Source organism: Dipodomys spectabilis, unplaced genomic scaffold (genome assembly GCF_019054845.1).
Source record: "Dipodomys spectabilis isolate Male_0828 unplaced genomic scaffold, ASM1905484v1 ptg000337l, whole genome shotgun sequence".
NCBI classification, from domain to species: domain Eukaryota; kingdom Metazoa; phylum Chordata; class Mammalia; order Rodentia; family Heteromyidae; genus Dipodomys; species Dipodomys spectabilis.
Window position 1 is genome coordinate 599624 of NW_024871014.1, and position 19562 is coordinate 619185.

Consider the following 19562-nt stretch of genomic DNA (forward strand, 5'->3'; position numbering starts at 1 on the left):
TGGGTTTGTTCCATATCTTAGCCATGGGAAATAATGCTGCAGTAAACATAGTTGTGCTGGTAACGGACAAGGGTCTCATATCTAAAATATACCTGGAACCCAAAAAAATTAAATCCCCCAACAACAAATCCTCAAAGAAACAACTGCCCAATAAATAAGTGAGCTAAAGACTTAAAGAGAAACTTCTCTGAAGAGGAAAGGAGGATGGCCAATAGACACATGAAGAAAAGCTCAACCTCTCTAGCCATAAAAGAAATGCAAATCAAAACAACATTGAGATACCATATCACCCCAGTTAGAATGGCTATAATCAAGAACTCTAATAACAACAGAGGCTGGAGGGAATGTGGACAGAAGGGAACCTTAATGCATAATTGTTGGGAGTGTAAACTTGTTCAACTGCTTTGGAAAGTAGTATGGAGGTTCCTCCAAAGACTCCACATAGAACTCCTCTATGATCCAGCAATACCACTTTGGGGCATTTACCCAAATGATCAGAAACTAGCCAGCAGTTTTTTAAAATACTAAATAGAATGCAATAAGCATTACAAAAGCCTTTACATATAACGAGAAACCAGAAGGAATGTTCTCTATTGACCATGCTCTGCTTCAAAGGCAGCCAGGTGGATAGCTTCCCATGCTGTAAATCAAACTGGTTTTATTATGTGTTGGCAGTATAAAAACATCAGGGACAGAATAATGAAGGAATGTTGTAGACTGAGGTTAAGTACATATGAAAATGTGCAAAACTGATGAAAATGTAAAAGTCTCTGAGTAGTATATTGTGTTTTACATCATTTAAGTTAAATTGCAAAAATAGGGAAGACCTAGAGCAATGAATTCTTTTTGATAGCCAATCAAAGGTCCTTAGAAGATTGAACTCTTTCCTCATTCTTGTAGAGAAATCATCAGATGAGAGGAACTCTATTGTTTTTTTGGTTCTTTCCATTTATACTTCAGTTTGAAATCTGAACTACATGAGACTGAAAGAAACCTAGAAAAATTAGACACGCAGGCTTTGGAAAGAACCATTAACGAAAAATAAATAAAATACATATAGTCTTGTAAAAGGTCTAACTAAATTTATTTATATAGTCTTAAGTGTAAACAGAAAATGATTTAAACAATATAATGCAACAGTGTTACTCACAAGACAATACGTTGGAAATAGTCTTGGGGGGGCATTGGGATGGAAGAGGGAGAAAAATAGGGGAAGGGATAACAAGTTATAAAAGAAATGAATTCATTATCTTACTTATGAAACTATAACCCCTCTGTACATTAACTTGACAATAAAATTTAAATAAAAAACAAAATACATGATAGCAAGCAGCAATGCAGGAGATGTGAGTGGGGGAAATACTGTACTATACAAAGAAGAATAAAACAGCTGTGGGGAGCAGTAATTTGACTTTAACATAAGAAGTAATAAACTTGCATACAGATTTTCAGCCTCATGTCAGTCAGTAAATAGGGAAAACAAAATGCACAATCAGTAAACCAATAGAGATAAAATAGAAAACTAAACAATTAAGGTGAAGAGATTACATGGACCAAGAATAAAAAAATGACACAATTATTAAACAAATAACAAGCACGTAAGTTAAAAAAATATTACTAATAATTCTAGTAATGTTTTTTTACCTCACAACTTATAAGAACTACACTTCAAATCACAGTTTAATAGTATATCATTTTAAAAATAGGTTACTTATTATTGATTTCTTAATATTGAATATTTAATATATAATTTTAATTTCAGTAGCTATAGAAAAGAAAGTGCAACTAAGTTTAATAATATATTTCATGAATTGTACAATTGAGAAGCATTAGAATTTTAAAAAATAACATATCAATATTGTTTCATTTCTGTGAATTAATGTAATAATTCAAAATGTGTTCTACACTTAGCACTCATCTTAACATCAAATAATAAATTATTGCACATGACTTGGTATTAGATGGAAGGGTTCAGCCCTGTGGTAATATTCACACCACACAGTACATCAGAGTTTGACTCCTCTCATCTAGCTTAAATTGTGGAAATTTGATTTCTACATGCATGTTAAATTCCTACCTAGGTAACATCTATAAAATTATATACAATTATATATATGAGGAGTGTTTCAGATGATACTTAAAAGTCACATTCATTAATTAAATTTTTATTGTTTTCTACCAAATAAATATTTATAGAGAGACTGAATTTCTGAGTAGATAGTTGATGGTGTATGGGTACTTGATTATACATATTGAGGATTATTTTATATTTCTGCCATTGTTTCTACAATTGGATTTAATTTTCCATAAAGGGTTAAGTGTATTATATTGGATATATAAATGTAAACTGAATGTTTATTATATTAATATTTTGCCACTTGTCTAATCCCAAGTTTAAATTATCCATATGTTTGATGTAAAGAAAATAACAACAGATATAAAAAAGAAAAATCAGTGTGTAGTGGACAAGCATTTTCACCTTTATTTTGATAGTTGTTCCTCTTTTACACTACAGAATATTCTAGGGAAAATGTGCTCAAGTCTGACCACAACTGCAGAATATTATGGTTTGGTCTATCATAAGAGAAGGAAGGAAGGTGTACCTTCCTTCCAAAAGTCTGCTCCCAGGGATGTGATCTGTTTTATGGTGGTGACTTGTAAATGAACATTTTTGACAGTCAACTTTGAAAAGCCATCTTGATAGACCATTTTTTGTAAATGGTTACATTGGATTATCCATGGCTTTGCAAGGATGCCCGATTGCCTCATTTTGAGACAATTAAAACAGGAATTTATTCAGCTGTTCTTTGTATCTTTAGGAGAAAAACCCATTGACTCTAGGCCTGGGGATCAATGGTGCCCAGAGAAGCTACTACCTTGAATAGTAATCCTAGACCTCTAAAAACAAAACAAAACAAAACTCCAGTAGGCACAGCCACTCAGGGCAACTATCACAGCCTACATGAAGTCAGGCAAAATACAGAAGCTGAGAGTCATTTAGCTGATAACGAATATATTTTTATGAGGCAGACTGAAATGAGACTTCAGAGAGAGGGTCAAAAGACTGATCAGAGAGACTAAAATTGGTCACACGAAGATTGGAAAATACAATTCCTTGTAGAGCAAATAAATCTTAGAAAGCCTGTGCATATAAGAACAAAACAGCAGACCAACTTCCAGAAAAGTGCACTCTCTTAGAGGTCAGCTTAATGAATTATCAATGGAAATCTTTGCATTCTTAAATATTTGACCACATGTAGGAGAAGGCCAATTGCTGAAGAGAAAGAAAATGTCATCACTCTGTTACGAGGTCCAATATCACATTAGGAAGGAATCAAGCACAGATTTGTAATAAAAAGAGAAAAAAACATTCCAAATGAGGGTTTCATTTGTTTTGATGTAACAGTTTCTGATTTAGGTGCAAGCAATTACCAAACAATTGATCAAGTCCCACAGCTGAGTTGATATTTACTGCAGTATTCCCACATGAAGGAAAAGAGAAAATTTACAAATGTCTGATGAAATGAGTTGAGGGTGATGTGTTCTAATAGTGATATCTGAGCTTTAGACATAGATGAAGAGGGGGATTTTCTTTTATAAAAATCTCCCATTTTTAGCCTGGTGCCAGAGGCTCACAGCTGTAATCCTAGCTACTCAGGAAGCTGAGAACTGAGGACTGCTTTTCAAAGCCGGCCTGGCAGGAAAGCCCCTGAGCCTCTTATCTCCATTTAAACACCAGAAAAGCAGGAGTGGTACCGTGGCTCAAGATGAAGAGCACTGACCTTGAGTTGAAGAGCCCAGACTTCAAGCCCCTCGACCAACACCAAAAAAAAAATCTCCCTTTTGTTGGACTGCCTACATCTTTTCCTAACATTCAACAAAGAAGCCATTTTATCACCCACAACATTTAAATCCTGTCCTAGCTACTGCAAATAGAATGATTTGTTATCTTATGTCAAAAAGTACATATTTTCGGGATCAAATACCAGCAGTGGTAACATTTTTTTCCAGTCCTTGAACTCTTGGCCTGGGCCCTGAACATGGTTATGCTTGTATGTGAGCTTGTTTATTTATTGGATTACTGCCCGTGAGGGGAATTACAGGGTTATAAGAGAGATCTATGTTTAGTCTTTTGAGGAAACTCCATACTGCATTCCAGAGGGGTTGAACAAGTTTAACTTCCCACCAACAGTGTAATAGAGTTCCTAATTGGAGCCAGGTGCTGGTGGCTCACACCTGTAATCCCAACTACTCAGGAGGCTGAGATCTGAGGATCATGGTTCAAAGCCAGCCCAGGGAGGTTCCCAATTGGCTACACCCACAGCAGCATTTGCTACTATTAGTTTTCTTGATAATGGCCATTCTAACTGGGAAGAGGTAGAATCTGTCTTGTAGATTTGTAGGCACCTTCTAGCTACCATAAATGAATGAATCCATGAAACCTGTATTTTTCTGAGTCTGCATTCCTTTCTCTTAGTATAATTTTCCCAAGCCTTTCATTTTCCTTAAGACTGGTGAAAAGTCATCCCTTCTAATGGGTGAATAGAATTCCATTGTGTGTTTGTGTGTGTGTGTGTGTGTGTGTGTGTGTGTGTAAGATGACTATAGGCCCATGAGTTCATTTCTAAGCCTACTTTTTCATCTGTAATTCTGTAATTTCATATTAAATTTGGATTGCTTTCTCTATTGCATTGAAGAATATTGTTGGGATTTTGATGGGTAGTGCATTGTCAATTGTTTGAGGCAGTAGTGCAGTTTTCACAATGTTATTTGTGAAAGCATTGAAAGATTTTGCATTTCCTTGAATCTCCTTCAATTTCCCTTTTTATATTTTTAAAATTTTCACAGTAGAGGTCCTTCACATTTTTGGTTAAATTAATTTCTAGTTTTGTTGTTTTTGTTTTGTTTAGATTTGATTTGATTTTGAGGCTTGTTTTTTGGATTTCAACCTGGATGTTCCCATTGTTGGTAACACAGAAAGACTACTGATTCTTGTGGGTTTAATACCCTTGCTACATTGCTAAAGGTTAGCAACACCTTTACTAACTTGAGGAAGGAAGGTATAGGGTCTTTAAATACAGGATCATTTCATCTGTACAAAGGGATCATTTTACTTCTTCCCTATTTGGATCCCCTTTATGTTTTTCTCTTGCCTATTGCTCTTGCTAGAATGTCCACTACTATATGGAAGAGTAGTATAGAGAGTGGACATCCTTGTCTCAGTCCAGCTTTTATTTTATTATTTTTTGAGTTTTCAAAATCTGGTTTAATTCAAACTGAGGGGCACATTGTGATAATACATATGCATAAAAATCTAATAAATGCTAGACAAACAACATATTACTTTACAATAGAATAACCACAAATTTGAAGGCTCAAATTGAGTCTGTCACCTGTAAATACAACTTTATATTTGGCTCAAGTGGCTACTCAATTTCAAATGGTGCCAAGTTCCTCCAAAGTGCCTCTTGACCCCCTCAGCCTTGGGAGGAGTTTCACCACAGTCTCAGTTGAAATCCCAGTCATCCCTTCAACTCTTGGGGCCAATTGATTCATTGGTACCCAAACACAACTGGAGGCTAGGGATTTCCAGTGGCCAAAAGTTATTGCACAGAGAACTCCATTCTAAGCCATACTCAGGGCTAAGAAGGTGTGAGATTAGCCCTTTAAACAGTGGTATAGCATTAACATGGTCTATGTTAAGAAATAGCTCCTTAGTGAGAATGTACTAATTACTAGTTATCACACCAACAGAAAAAGGCAACATGGGAGCTTCACATTTCACATGAAAGACTAGCATTAACTGGGTCTGGCTTCACTCACATAGAGTGATTATTTTATTTTAGACCTAAGAGAAAATGAGTTCATACCAGTCATTTCTTCACATAAGATTTGTGTAGCATTAAAATTGTTTAACGCTAATGATTAGGCCATGCAGGTAAAAAATGTGTGATTCTCCTCTGCCAAAACAGAAACACCCCATTTCGACTTCTGTCCAGTTTCCAAAAAAAAAAAAAAAAAAAAACACAACCAATATATACATACATACACTTTTGTTATTGCACATCTTTCACACAAATCTGTGTATGTATTTTATATAATATATATATTTAAATACACTACACATAAAAAGACTATGGCACTTTACAGAATACATGTTTAACAAAGATCATTCATTACACCACAAATGTTTGAAATGATACAAAACCCTTAAATCATTTAATGTAACATTGTGAATTAAACCACAGGTTTAAAGCATCCACAGACTCCAAGACAAATATTTCTGCTTTAGAGTTCATTGAGAAGCCCAGCTTATCACAAAACTTTAAGCAACAGATGCAGGCAAAATTAATAAGACTTTTCTGGTATTAGCAATTGTTTTATTAGAAAAATAGAAAAATAGTTGTGGGTCAAGTGGTTTTTGAAGAGCTGTGTAGAAGAGTTTTAGTCTAGACTAAAATAGTTGTGGGTCAAGTGGTTTTTAAAGAGCTGTGTAGAAGAGTTTTAGTCTAGACTTCATTCCAGATTTTAATGTCTTCATGTGTCCACTGTTAGGTACATGCTTTGTCATACGCATACTCTGTATTATATTGAGGAAAGTTGCATGCATTCCTAGCTTCTCAGACCTTTTAATCATAAAGAGGTATTGGAGCTTATTAAAAGCTATTTCTACATCCATATAAATGATCATGTGGTTCTTGTCCCTGCTTCTGCTGATGGTGTATGTTACATTTATTTACAAGTATGTTGAATCCAATTGTACCCTACAATGAATCCAGTTCATTATACCTCAAGCAGCACCATTTGTTGTTACTGGAAGTAACGGTTACTGGATGTGGAAACTGATCCCAGGAGAGGAATGGAACATAGAGGAATGACAAAGTTCAAGTTAATATGTGTTTTCCTTTTTACTGTACAAGAAAACAATCCCAAGTCTTGAAGGAAACTCTGTCCCTGACTTTTTCGAGTGTGTTCTTTACTCATATAAAACTTTTCTGTAAACTTTAGTTGATTATTACAAAAAGAAATAATGTGTTATTTGAATGCCAGCATAGAACAAAAAGAAATAGCATTGCTTTAAAAGTGTTCTACTGCAAAGAAACAAAGACATAGAAGTTTTAAAGTGCCTTATGTGTGGATATTTCACTATTGAGATGATCCTCTTGTTGCAGGAGTCAGTTATCAATTCCTTAGTCTGGTCCTGAGTGCTCCTTAGCTATAAGGATTCCAAAAAGCAGGATCCAGTGAGTATGATCAGCAAAAGGAGCCTCTTCTCTTAAAGGAGTACTCTTTTAAGGAGGGTCCCAAAGAAATTTCTGTGTTGCTTTTGTTTGCTTGTTTGTTTAGTTTGTGCTGGTTGTGGGGCTTGAACCCAGAGGCTGGACCCTGTCATTGAACAGTTGCCTTTTCTGCCCACCTGCCTCCAAAGCCAATACTCTACTGTTGAGCCAAAACTCCACTTCTGGATTTCGGGTGTTTAATTAGAGATAAGAGTTTGACAGACTCTTCTGCCTGGGTTGACTTTGAACTAAGAGAGTAAGAAAGCTATGTGATATCAACTGTAAAGACTACTCTTTTGAAATGAGAAATATTAGATGAAATTTATTGTAAAGCTAATATTTGACAATTTTTAAAAGAAGAGAATATGTCCATCAAAAAAGCCATAACTTAAATAATTCAGCAAATGTAGGTACACTGAATCATTTTGGAATTATTTTTTCTGCATGGGAAGATTATTGAAGTTGTCATTCCTTTTGTGGAAGCTTAAAGTCACATTTCACTTTTTTTGTTGGTCGTGGGGATTGAACTCTGATCCTGGGCACTGTTCCTCAGCTCTTCAACTCAAGTTGAGCACTCTACAACTTTAGGTCCAGCACCACTTCTGGGATTGTGGTTGTTAATTGAAGATAAGGGTCTCATAGACTTTCCTGACCAGGCTGGTTTTGAACCACAATCCTCTGGTCTCAGCCTCCTGAGTAGCTAGGATTACAGGCGTGAACCATCAGCACCTGGCTCATATATGTCTTTATGTGCACTGAATGACACTATGTAGACAAAGCATGGAAATTTGAACCAAATGATGACATGTCAGCTTTTCAGAAAAATTGAGGTAGCAATAAATATGTCTTCCTTTTCCATGTTGTTACATTAATGACTCATGGGACCCTTACATTAGCATCCACTGCCATCTGTATAGGTGTATTTAGTATCAGGAAATGTTCATAGAGAAAAATAGAAAGACTGAGATTTTTAGAAAGCCAAGGAGATTGAGTAGGAAAGAACAGCATAGAAGGAGATACATTTATTACACAGATATTAAGAACTAGCTTAAGAGATTTAGAATGCTAAAGGCAACGAGGAATAAGCTTAGTTGATAACTAGTTCTTCAATAAAAAAAAATGGTTCTCTAGAACAGTTTCTGGTACACCGTAGTTACTATCATTTATTCCTTCCATCGAGTTATTCCTTCTATTCTGTCAAAAGTGGTACCATGATTGACCAAAAAGATTTCCAAATGTCACTTAGACTATCCTTCTCTCTGTGATTAGCAGTAACCACACAAAATCCTGGAATCTTTGAATTTCCAGAATTAATCTTCACCTGACATCTAAGTACATTCCTGGCATTAGTTGCTTTGACCTAATGACCAAAACTTTTTTTTTCAACAGAGTATATTATTATAAGTAAAGTACATGAATAAGGGACTATTGTCAGGTGTCAGTATGGAAGGAGCAATTATATATTCAAAGTATGGTTTCTTTATTTTACATTTACTAACTAAATGGTTTTTTTAATTGTGAAAATACTGTACAGAGGAGTTAAAATTACATGGGCAAGATAATGAGTACATTTCTTAACAAGTATTGTTGCCTCCTCCTTTGTTTCCCCTTCCTATCCCTTAACATCCCCCCCATCTACACCGTCACCCCCCCGCCAAAATTGTAAAGTTCGTTTTTGAACATAACGACTTGTATTTCTCGTTTTTGCAATGGGTCCACCTGTATCCCTATTTAAATGATTTGTTTTTTTCCATTCCCCTCCACAAATTATACTAACATTAAATACAGTGAAAGCAGAGGTTATATCCTGTCGGGGGGACATACAAAGCAACAAAGAAATCATCTTATAAATATATTAGAAACAGTCACATGAATGAAAAAATATTTGAATACTTTTGTTTTATTGCCAGTCCAGGGGCTTAAACTCAGGGCTAGGGCATTATTCCTGAGCTTTTTTTTTTCCTCAAGGCTAGCACTCTACCACTTGAGGCACAGCACCGCTTCCAGTGTTTTTCTGTTTATGTGGTACTGGGGAATTGAACCCAGGGTTTCATGCATGCTAGGCAATCACCGTGCCATGAAGCCACATTCCCAGAACCCTAAATGAATTTCTTAAGAAGGCATTACATTTTGATTCTGTAACTATGTATCATAATTTTGGCCAGGAGCTAAAAAATGATGTAGAAAACAATACAATATGAGAAGTCCAATAAAGCTGGATGGAAAATGAATAACCGTCATGGTCTAGCTAGGGTACAGAGGGGCTTATGTCATGGAGTTGTTTCAACAGGCTGAGCGAGACAGCTCCTGACCCACAGCCCACCTCCAGAATGAGAGGGCCACTATGGGTTCTAGCCACATGGAGACAATGAGCCACCTCCTCCAGCACACATTCAACCAGTTCATGTGAGAGAGAGGGAGAAAGAAAGTGAGAAGTACACTTAAGCCCTGTGCCGGTGGCTAAGAACTCTAATCCCAACTACACAGGAGTCTGAGAAATGAGGATCATTGTTCATAGCCAGCCCAGGAAGGAAAGTCTGTGAGACTCTTATCTCCAAAGATCCACCAGAAAACTGGAAGTGGTGCTGTGGGCTCAAGTGGTAGAGCGCTAGTCTTGAGCTGAGGAGCTCCTGAATAGCGCCCAGACCTAGAGTTCAAGCCCCATGACTGACAAGAAGTGGACTTCCTACTACAAAAAGGGGACTGAATAGCATCCATTTAACTAGGAAGCGTGGTATAGAAGTCAGGCCTAGTTTCCTGTGAACTTGACGTCATAAGTAGGTCACCCAGCATCTCCATGCCTTGTTTGCCCCAGTTGCAAAACTCAACACAGTGAAGGATACCCTTCCTCATGGGGATAGAGTAATGATGAAAGAGAGCCATGTTTTGTTTCATAATCCCACACCTGTTGCCCCATTAATAACAGGGGCCACCTGAGCCCTTTCCAGGTATCTTCCTGTCATATGCTCACAGAATTGTCGAGAACACTACCTGAAGGCCACTCCCTCTGTGCCTAGCCATGTTCCAGAGATCTCTCTATATAAATCCCTTGTTTCCTCACAACTGTCCTGTGAAGAAACTGAGTTCCGATGGTTGTGGCCCTACCCAGAGCTTTATCTGTGGTCAAGAATCGGCTGCCATGAACTAAGAGTTTGTGATAATCCATCTAAATGATGACTGAGCATGGCTCTACATGTCTACCATCCCAACTACAGAGGACCAGGCCTGGTGGAGCATACATGTCACAGATAGGAGGAACACCGGAGCTCAGCCCAGCCTGAGCATATATTGTTTGTTTCTCAGAAATGCACAAGACAGAAAGGTGGCTCCTCAGAGCCAGGGAGAAGAAACAAGCAGGGAATCATGGTGCTCTCAGAGGGGTTTCTGACCCAAGTTGGGAATGGTGTTGGAGCGGTCACTCACCTGTGCTGCTGGGAGATGCTTTTGGCAGCTGATCCAGGTAGAGCGAGCAAGGATGGTGGCGGCATGGCAGACACATGGGCCCAGAGCAGAGGACCAGCGGCAGGGACCAGGTCAGGGCCTTAGGCCGGCTGCGATTTGAAATCAAGCACCACAGAAGGGGTGAGGGGGCCGGGGCATGTCAATTTCCTACTATTCTCTAAAGTTACCTTGAATCTCTTGCTCAACACTCAGCCACCTCTACCTTCCTTAACTGCTGGTAGTGGTGTACTAAAAGAGGGAATCCAGGTGCTACCAGGCATCATGGAATGTGGGCGTTGCCACCATTCTTGTATCCCATTGGTCAGAAAGAAACATGATGTGATGCAATCAGCATGGGCAGAGTCAAGTTGACAGGGGCTCTCCCAGCCATTTTCTCAGGGAAATCTGTCCCATTCAGTTGGGGACAAGAGGGAGACCGCTTTAGCTGGATGGCTGCACAGATTTTTGTTTATTTCTGCTTGTTGCCAGTCCTGAACCTTGAACTCAGGATCTGGGCACAGTCTCTGAGCTGCTTTTGCTCAAGGCTGGCCCTCTACCACTGGAGCCACAGGGCTTCTGGCTTTGTTGGCACTGAAGTTGGACAGGGGTCTCAAGGACTTTCCTCCTGAGGGTGACTTTGAACATGATCCTCCCATCACAGCCTTGTAAACGTCAAGGAGGACTGTTGAGAGCCACTGGTGCCTGCCTAATCATTGGTCTTGCTGATGTTCTTGGACAGACCAGTGAGTTCCCTATCCTTGGGTTTAAATGGTGGGAGCTGGAGCCCACAGTTGGAATCCTGGTCCTGCCACCTCCAAATGGCAGGAGATTCTAAGACACTCATTCATATCCATATGAATACAAATGGGATGGGATGTATGTCATGATTGAATGGGCACTTCTTGAATGATTCTAGGATAAAATTATACATAATTATATTATAGGACACTAATCGATGTTATTCAATACTTTATTAAGCATTTAAACAATCACATTCATAAAATGGAGGAATAATGAAATACCTAAGAATTGTGCCTCACATACTATAAAGGTGCCATTTTTTCTGCCAGGACTGGGATTTGAACTCATGGTCTGGGTAACACTGTTGTACTGTTTAGGAAGGGGAATCTGGTCTCCTTGAAGTCAACAAATTCAAGTCTGTTCCTTAGGCCTGAAATCGATCCCCACCTATTCATGTACAATTTACATATATGATTTATATTTATATACATACGATGACTCCATATTGCATTCAGTGTAGTTATTTTATTTTTTTTTGTTTTATTTAAGTATTGATCATTTATTTTATTGACTATTATGGCACATAGAACATTGGTTACATTGATTACATAGGATATAGGCCTGCATATGTATTCCACTTCATACCTGACACCCAGGACATTCACAGAAAAGGAAAACGTGTCAGCATCAGCTTCTTACTCAAGGATTCATTGTTTGGGAGTGCTGGTTTCTGAACTCATGGCCTTCAGGGCCAAATTCATGAAGGGGTGAGTGTGAACACGCCCTCCTGGGGCAAACTGAGCTGACAGGCTGTTCCCAGGACCTGAGATCGAGCCCAGGAGTTAAAAAAATATGAACAGATTGACATGCAGATTACAGTACACTAATAAATATGTATCTTTATAGAGTGCCAGAGATGTCTATACATTATTTAGTTATATAGACTACATTCCTACCAATTCTTGGGTATTTATTATGCGTCCATGTAATTAATGTTATTGTTTTCATCCTTACACTATTAATGAAATCAGCCAGTGTCCTGAAATTATTGCATTCCTGTAAATAATAATATCATTTTAATGCTTCAAAAATAAAATCAATCAGACTCGTGAAAACATGCTGTCTAATTTTATAGGAGCATCATTAATGATCAACTCATTCAACTGTGACATTGACAAGAATCCATTGTTATTCCTTTGGATGGGAACCAGTTTCTTAGTATTTCCTGCCATTGGTTGGTCAGATCTTATGTTGCTACTTGGGCCTATGGCTTCCCTAATAGTCTGCCAACCTTCAGCAATGCAAGGGGAAGTACCCTTTGCAATATTGTCATTCAGACCCAGGAGGGTCACCGTGCAAAGGAAGAAAATGTAAAAAGGCCACATTTTTTCTGTGCATTGTTTTCCCTGAAAGGCCAGAGTGTCTAGGATCCCATCAGCAGCTGAGGGTCCAGTGGCTGCACCCCAGCCTAGAGTGATCAAAGCTGAGGTAGAATTGCCACTACCTGAGTTCAAGCCCTGTGCCTGACAAAATAAAAAAAACATACATACATACATACATTAAAAATATTTAAAATATTATGAGGATCCGTGGCTTGTAATTCTTGCCATTTTTTCTGCAAGGTCTGGGATTTGAACTCAGGGTCTGGGGAAATCTGCAGCACATTGAGGGATAGGATAATCACCATGCTGGAAGACAATAAAGAAAGGCCTGTTCCTAGGGCCTGAATTCAAAAATAATATTCGTATACATTTTAAATACATGATTTATATTTACATGCACATGTTTATTGCATGTTGCGGTTAGTGTATTCATTTTTTATATTTTATTTATTTATTATGCATTTGAGTGAGTATGATTACACATATAACATTTTTTGCATCCTAGTACATAAGACATAGATTTGCTTATGTATTCTACATCATTCCTGAGGCCCAGGACTTTCACCGATAAGGAAAACAAGTGGGACAATTGGCTTTTCCAACAGGATTAAGTTTTTGCCAGTTCTGTGCCTTGAACTCAGGGTCTAACAGGCCCACTTCATGAAAGGGTAAATGTTAGCACACCAGTCTGATGCAAGTGAAGTTGGTGGGCACATTTGAGGACCTGAGATCAAGCCTAGGAATGGCCAATATATAAACAGATAGATGTTTAGATTGCAGTGTGTGTGTATGTGTGTGTGTGTGTGTGTGAGCGTGCATGTGTGTGTATATTAACATATGTATATGCATCTACAAAGGTATACAGAGAGAGACAGATATTTATGTAGATTCCAATATCTAATCCAACATATTCTATTACTACCAATTATTTGGTCTAAAATTATGCCTCCATTAATTAATCACGGTAGAATACTTAATAAAGAATTAATCAATGACCTATATTAATTGCATACAATCTTATACTGGAATGACTATCTAATTAGTAATTCAGTTAGTACATTTCAAATATTCTATTAGTGTTCCTATAGATAGGAACAAGTTTCTTAAGATCTTCAGCCATGTGTAGGTGGCAGGCCTAGGATCGATCTCAGGGCCTAGGTATCTGGGTTGGAATGATGCTTCACTGACATCCCCCCAGCCTTCATCCATGCAAGGTCACATACAATTTTCAAGCCAAGTCATTGAGCCCCAGGAGGGTCACAGTGCTAAGTAAACAAAAGTAAACCTGTTGTGTAAAAATTACCTGGTTTTTCCTCATCCATTTTTGTTGGTTTACTGTATTTTTGCCAGTGCTGGGAATTGAACTCGGGTCCTAGGATCCGTGGATCATCTGTGGGTGTAAAAGCTGCATCCCAACCTAGGGTAATCATGATTTAGGACACAATAAAATACTTCCTTGAGCAAAAGGAGATCAGGGAAAATGTCTAGACTCACAGTTCCAGCCTCAGGACCTGCCACAAAAAAAGAGCCAGTAACTCCATATGTCTGTGTATGTATACATGTATTTGAATTTGTGAAGATCCAGAGTTGCTATGAAGAAAGGCACCTAGCTAGGAAATTTGCTTTGAATAGAATGATTTCTTAGCACAGAGTGTGCATTCAAGACAGTGCATGTTCCGGGGCTCCCCTCACCGTTCCCAGTTAACCTGAGGGGGTCTCCATACCCCAGGCTGCTGGAGGAAATCTGCCTCATTGTTGGAACAGGCAGACAAAAAGCCTCACTCCTGTGCATCTGGGTAACAAACAATTCATCCAAGCCAATTAGTGAGGATGAGTGTGCCCAGGCTGTTAAGGTTAGGAGAAAAAGGCCTCTTTGTACCCCAAGCAATCTCTCTCCCCTGTGCTCTGTTTTGACTGGAAGCTTTCATTTGTGCCAACTGCATGGCAGACCAAGTTCCCTACACTCATCCTGTCTTTGTAAGACTATGTTTCAGTGTTGAAACAAACTGCTACCATTAATTCAACAGTCATTCTGTTAGGCAATTAGGGATCTGAACAAAATGAATTGATTCATTATTGGCAACGGTGCCTCCGTGTGTGTGTGTGTGTGTGTGTGTGTGTGTGTGTGTGTGTGTGTGTGTGTGTGTATGCGCGCGCGCGCGCGTACATACACCGTCCTGGTGATTGAACTATGGACCTAACCATTGTACCTGAGTTTCTCCTGTATAAGGCCAGTACTCTACCACTTGAGCCACAAAGCCACTTCAGGCTTTTTTTCTAGGGATGTGGTACTGAGGATTCAAACCCAGGGTTTCACACACACAAAGCAGTCTACCCTTAAGAAACATTCCCAGCACTCCACTTCAGGTTTCTTTCTTTTTTTCTTTTAAGTTGGAGGAGTTGAAGTCTGGGCCTGGGTGCTGTCTCTGAGCTCTTCATCTCAGTCTAGCACACTACCACTTGAGCTACAATGCCCCTTCAGGCTTTCTGGTGGTTTATTGGAGATAACCATCTCAAGGAATTTCCTGCCAAGGCTGACTTTGGACTGTCATCTGGGATAGTTTTGAAATGAGATCCTCAGCTTCCTGAGCAGGCAGAATGATAGACCTCAGCTAAAGACATCTAAGCCATGACACTTTGCTGCAAGTGGGTCCTTGGCTCAGCATGGTAGAAAATTAGCCATGAGCCCAAGAAGAAAGTCAGCATCTATGCTCTGAGTTCAAGGTTCATGATGGAGTAACCTAAACCAAAACAATTTTCTGCAGGAGACAAGTCACTAGAGTTTAGTACATACATAAATTTGTCCCTGCCTTGGGGACATATCTGAGCCTCAACTTTCTCATCTGCACATTCATCTTACTTGTGTAGCTCTTATAAGGACCAGATGAAAGAATAAAACTTGTGAAGGACTTAGCACATAGCACCCTGTGAAGGATTCAGCACTCAGTACCCCATGGACAAACGAGAAGTACTCAACACCCATCACCCCAGGAAGGACTCATCACATAGCTATATCCCACAAATTGTCATTAGAACTAGGGTACTTTCTTCAGTATCACCATTCTTTCAGATACACGTCACAAACCTCACAAGTTCACATCTAATGGTTTAGAGGGGTGTTTTGTGGGGGAGAGTCATCAGCCTCAGGGATTTCACTCATAGGTTGGAGGTACTGTCCTAAGATCTTTTCCTCAAGGATAGATCTCTATCACTTTCAGGCACAGCTCAGAGTCTACCAGACTTCCTGCCAGGGCTGAGTTTTCAACCCCCAGTGTCTGATCTCACCCCCTGAGCAGCTAGGGGTGAGCCAGCAGTGTCTGGTTCCATGATGCTGGGCTGCAGCTATTGACCTCTGGTTAAGTCAGGTTAGATGACAGCTGTCAGTTTCAGACTCCCAGCTTGCTCTGTGATGAGGTATTTGAAATCCTGCCTTTCTATAATTGCAGTCAGAACATTCTAACTTGTTTTTGGTTCCAGTCCTGGGGCTTGAGTAAGGGCCTAGACACAGTCCCTAAGCTTTCATGCTCAAAGCCAGTGCTCAACTGCTTGACAGCACTACTTCCGGGTTATCCGTGCATGTAATAGTGTGGAATTGAACCCAGGTCTTCATACATTCGAGGCGAGCATTCTACCACTGAGCTCCAGGAATGACAAGTGTAGAAATAGATATGTAGATTGTAACATATATACATATATATATATATATATATATGTATGTATAAAACAAGACAGAGATGTCTGTATATTGTTTAATTGTATATATTATATTACTACCAATTATCAATAAATTATTCCTTCCTGTATTTAAATATAATGGTTGAATACATAACAAATTATTAATTGAAAATTTCAATATAGTATAGTTATTGTGTATAATTTTATAATATAATCATACACTAATGTAATTGTTACTTTACAACATTCCATTCATAAGGATGTATATCGGAATGCATTTCTTAGGATATCCTACCATTCATAGGTGGGAGTCCTGGGATTCATACCCCAGGCCTAGGTTTCTGGTTTGGGTTATGGCTTCCCAGATAGCCCACCAAAATTCAGCAGTGCAAGGTCATTTACACTTTCCGAGCCCTGCTTGCAATGCAAAGGAAAAAACAATGTAAAACCGCCTCTGATACTTCCCAGTTTTAACCTTCTCCTTTTTTACCCCTCTCTTTTCTTCTTTTTTATTTTTGGTTTTGGGGTCAGAACTCTGGGTCTTGGTGCTGTCCCTCAACTCTTCAGCTCAAGGATATCGCTCTACCACTTGAGCCATAGCACTACTTCTGGCTTGTTTCTGCTTATGTGGTACTGAGGTATCGAATCCATGGCCTTATGCATGCAAGGCAAGGACTCTATTACTGCTCTATTACTGAGCTACCTTCCCAGCACTTTTTTTTTGCCAGTCCCAAGATTTGAATTCGGGTCCTAGGATCTCAGGATGGGCTGTGGGTCCAGAGGCTGCACCTCAGCCTAAGATGAGGAAGGTGAGGAAGAGTTACCACGAGTTGAGTTCAAGCCCCAGGCCTGGCCAAAAAAAATTAAGGCCCTGGCTTGGAATTTGCACCATTTTTCTGGCTGGCCTGGGATTTGAACTCAGGGTCTGGGTAACTGTGGCACTGTGGGGGAGAGGAAGCTCACCGACATTGAAGACAAGAATTTCAGTCCAGTTTCCAGGGCCCAATTCAAGCCCCAGCCCTGAAAATAATAATATTCATATATGAAATCTATTTACATACATGGGTTTACTCCATATGACATTTATTACCCATATTTTTTATTTTATTTAGTATTATTACATATATAACATTTATTTAATCTTATAACATGGATTTATTTGAATATGGATTATACATCATACTGAGACCCAGAACTTTCATAGAGAAGGAAAAAAATGTGTAAAAATTGGCTTCTGACTCCACATACAAAATTTTGGCCATGCTGGGATTTGAACTCACAGCCCACAATGCCCAATTCATGAAAGGATCAGTTGTAGTACAAAAGCCTTTGGCAAACTGAGCTGCCAACCAGTTCTGAGGACCTGGAAACAAGCCAGAGTAGCGGTTGATAGATAAAGATATAGGTGTAGATATAGATATGGATATAGATATAGTTATAGATAGATAAATAGATGTGTAGTTTGTAATATATATGAGAGAGAGACAGTGTGAGGATATTAAGTTATATATATTATGAATTATTATTAAATTATGCCTCCATTTAATGAAGTATCATTGTTGAATACTTATTAAAGCATTAATGTAAAAGTAGTCAGTATTCTTTAATTGGGAGAATTATACAAAATAGCTAAAATGGAAGACATACTCCAATAATTTTTGTGTGGCCTTCTATAAAACAATCATGAACTAACTGCAAATTCAATTGTTACTTTCATAACACTCCATTAAACATTCACATGAATAGGAAAGACTTTCTCAAGATCTCCCTCCATTTGTAGGTGGCATCCAGGCATTGGAACTCCAGGCCTGGGTAGTTTACTTCAAAATGCAAACCATTAGAATGACACTGTGAATATTTCAGTTTGTCATAATGAAAAAAAGAACAAGAAGAAAAGAAAGCCAGGTGTCATTTGTTCCTGCCTGTAATCCTAGTTCATCAGGAGTCTGGGAGGTAGAGAATGCCAGTTTGAATTCAGCCAGGACAGGAAAGTCCACAGCACTCTTATTTCTGAGGGATCAAAGGAATAAAAACTCGTCATGAGTGGGGCTGTGGCTCAAGGAAAGAGCACTACCCTTGAACAAAAGGACCTCAGGGACAGTGCCTAGGCTCATAATACAACCCCTGGACCTGCCAAAAAAAAAGGAAATAAAAAACAAGTAACTCCATGTTTTCCCATGTATGTATGCATGCATTTCTATCGGTAAAGGTCCAGAGTCCCTATGATGAAAGTCATCCAGCTAGAAAATTTGCTTTGAATAGAATGATTTCAAACCACAGACCGTGCTTTTAAGACAGTGCATGTTCCGGGGCTCCTCTCACTGTTCCCAGTGTAGCCTGAGGTTTTCTGCACACCCCAGGGTGCTGGAGGAAGTCTGCCTCATTGTTGGAACAGGCAGACAAAAGGCCTCACTCCAGTACAGCTGTGTAATAAACAACTCAATCCAGGCCAATTAGTGAGGAGGAGTGTGGGCAGGCTCTAAAGGCCAGGAGAAAAAGGCCTCTTTGTACCCCAAGCTATCTCTCTCCCCAGTGCTGTTTTGACAGGGAACCTTCACTTGTGCCACCTCCCGTGGCAGGCCAAGTTCCCTGCATTTATCCTGTCTTTTTCAGACTGTGTTCCAGTGTTAAAATAATCTGCTACAATTATTTCAAGGGTCCTTTTGGCAGAAAACAAGGGAGCTGAACATAATGAAATGATTCATTATTGACAACGGTGGCTTCCTTGGTTCTGGAAGCTTGCTAAATCTAAGCACATGTGTAATATCACAATGCTCCCTGTCATTTGGGGCTGGTGATGCTCATCAAGTTTTGAAACCTTTGACCTCTCCTAGTTTGGCCACGGATGGCTAGGTTTTGGGGTTGAACACAGGGCCTGGGTGCTGACCATGAGCTCAGAATAGAAGCTCAGTGTTTTACCATTTGGTGTCACACCTTCACTTCTGGTATCTGTGTTTGTGTTTGTGTATGTGTGTGTGTGTGTATCTCTGTGTGTGTGTGTGTGTCTGTGTGCACATGTATGTGTGTGCATACACTTGTCCTG